This window comes from Hippopotamus amphibius, chromosome 5 (genome assembly GCF_030028045.1).
Source record: "Hippopotamus amphibius kiboko isolate mHipAmp2 chromosome 5, mHipAmp2.hap2, whole genome shotgun sequence".
Classification (NCBI taxonomy): domain Eukaryota; kingdom Metazoa; phylum Chordata; class Mammalia; order Artiodactyla; family Hippopotamidae; genus Hippopotamus; species Hippopotamus amphibius.
Genome location: NC_080190.1, coordinates 48,699,311 through 48,702,260, shown reverse-complemented (window position 1 = coordinate 48,702,260; position 2,950 = coordinate 48,699,311).

Sequence of the window (2,950 nt, the reverse complement as noted above, 5' to 3'; positions counted from 1 at the left end):
ATTTCCCAGAGGTGGAGATGTTTCCATGGTGGTGCTGGGAATGGTGCAGGTACCTTCAACTCTGACCTACTTAAGGGACTTGTTGGTGGGGGCTCTATCCTGGGGCCAATGAGTCGGAAGCAGGAGTCGTAACCTCTACTTCTATCTTTTCCCCGCACTTTAGTGCAGAAGAAAGTCAGAGAAAGCAGAAGTGAGGTGAATGGAGAAGGACCCCATGTAGCTTTTTATCCCCTAATAAATCACTTCGCTAAATGCTTATATGATTGTTCTAATCAGCATAGCCACACGCCGGAAGTTCTTGCAGAGAGAGAAGAACAAGAACATCCCTGCTCCATCGCTCTGCTTCCCTTGGAACACAGCTTCTGAGTGAGGGGCTGCGTTTGTTGTCTCTTTGGTGTGTGGAATAAGGAGAAAGCTATCCCACCCCCACCACTTTGATTTGTAGAAATTGTATGAGGGTGAGTCAAAAATTATCCGCATTCTGGCTGTAAAATTTATAGAAGTTTTAATATAACTGGAGGGCACATAATTTTTGACTCACCCTTGTATAATTATATGATTAATATAGTCAATGAATGTTGACAAAATGGATACTTTGGTACCTAAGATTGGGTTTTCTGAGTCATCCACAGCTGACTTTGGTATTTAGCAATTTAGTGTAATTAAGAATTTGTAGATACATGCACCCCAATGCTCATTGCAGCACTGTTTACAACAGCCAGAACAAGGAAGCAACCTAAATGTCCATCAACAGAGGAATGGACAAAGAAGATGTGGTACATGTATACAATGGAATATTACTCAGCCATAAAAAGGAATGAAATTGAGTTATTTGCAGAGACGTGGATGGACCTAGAGACTGTCATACAGAGTGAAGTAAGTCAGAAAGAGAAAAACAAATAACATGTAATATTGCTTATATGTGGAATCTAGAAAAATGTTACAGATGAACTTATTTGCAAAGCAGACATGGAGACACAGACTTAGAGAACGGATGTATGGATACTGGGAGTAGGGGGGTGGGATGGATTGGGAGATTGGGATTGACATGTATACACTACTATGTATAAAATAGATAACTAATGAGAACCTACTGTATAGGGAATTCTACTCAATGCTCTGTGGTGACCTAAATGGGAAGGAAATCCAAAAAAGAGGGGAGATATGTATATGTATAGCTGATTCACTTTGCTGTACAACAGAAACTAACACAACATTGTCAAGCAATTATACTCCAATAAAAATTAATGAAAAAAAAAAGAATTTATAGAATACCTGTGGTGTGCCTGCCCCCAGCCAGGTACTGGGGATGCAGAGATGAGTGACATTCCTTGTTGTGTCCCAAGCATTTGTGGTTTGGGAGCTCAGAACTGGGGAAGGCAGGCAAGGATCCTGATTCAGTGAATGCATTTCAGAGATGTTTACTCTGCAAGCAAGTTTAGTGTCCACGTCTGCATGGGAACCCTTCCTTAGCAAGTCCCTGGCAATGAATTCAACTCTGGAATTAAGGATTGGGGCTGTAGGATTAGCCACGGACCCCACCTTGTCCTTTAGAGCCCAGGGCCCCCACTTCCCCCAGACAGACCTCCATTCAGTTCCTAGATCCATAATCCTCATGGAGAGAACTTTAAAAGATTTTTTTTAAATTGAGGCACAATCAATATACTGTAAAATAGAAGACATGCTTTCAGTTTGGAGAATTTTGGTAATCATATATATCTATGTAACCACCACTCAAAACAAAAGATAGAACACTTTCAATCTCCAAGTGAGCTCCTCGTACGCACCTCCAACCACTGTGTTCTTACTTTTGTCTGTTAGAGATTAGTTTTGATTATTCTAGATTTAATATCAATGGAATCATAAGGTATGTATCCTTTTATATCTGGCTTCTTAAAAATTTAAGATTCATCCATTTGGGTTTTTATCTCAGTTTTTATTATACCATAATTCATTTATCCATTCATCTGTTATTTCCAGGTTTTTTCCAACTGTTAGGAAGAAAGTTGCTACGAACACTCAAGTACAGTTCTCTTTTGTAGATGCAGGTATTTATTTCTTGTGGTAAATACCTATGAGTGGAATTGCTGAGTCACAGGGTAGATGTATGTTTAACTTTATGGACACTAACAAGCAATTCTCTTTAGTAGGAGTGGCAATCTACACTTAGAGCTGTGGAGGAGAACTCCGGCTGGGTCTGATTTCACTGGGTGTGAAATAGAATGTCATCGCGGACAGTTTGACCTCACACTCATTTGGCATTTTCACACTATCCTCCTGAAGCTCACAGCCTGCCCCACCTTCAGGTGTGAGGGTGTCTTGGGGGTGTTTACAGACCAGGAATCCTGTGCTCACAGAGAGTGAGTACCTTGCCCAGTCAGCCAGGTGATACCTGGCAGCTCTGGCATTCCAAGCTGGCTCTGGCTGTGCGGTATAATCAAAAAATAGACTTTTGATTTTTGTCCCTGGTTTCTGGAAAACAGCTCCTAAAATCTTAGGAATTTCCTGAGTGGTGGGAGTGTCTTATCATTCATAACAGTCCCCTTTCGACCACATCAGAATTTATGCTAATGAGTTGATTCTGGGCCAGTTCCTAGGGAGCTTCAGGATGAGGGCTGGTTGCCAGAGGAACCAACCACTTGATTAGAAGATTACAACTTTCATCTTCACCTTCTGACCTTTGAGTAGGGGAGACGGACTGGGGATTGACCTCAATCACCAATGGCTATGATTTAACCCATCATTTCCACATTAAAACAAACAAACAAACAAAACTTGGATGAAAACTCTGAAACAATGAGGCTAAAAGAGCTTCTAGGTTGATGAACACATCCGGGTACAGGAAAGGTGGCACCCAGAGAGGGCGTGGGAGTTCTGCACACCCCCTCCACCCACACCTTGCCTATGTGTCTCTTCTATTTGGTTATTCATTTGTATCTTGTATAATAAA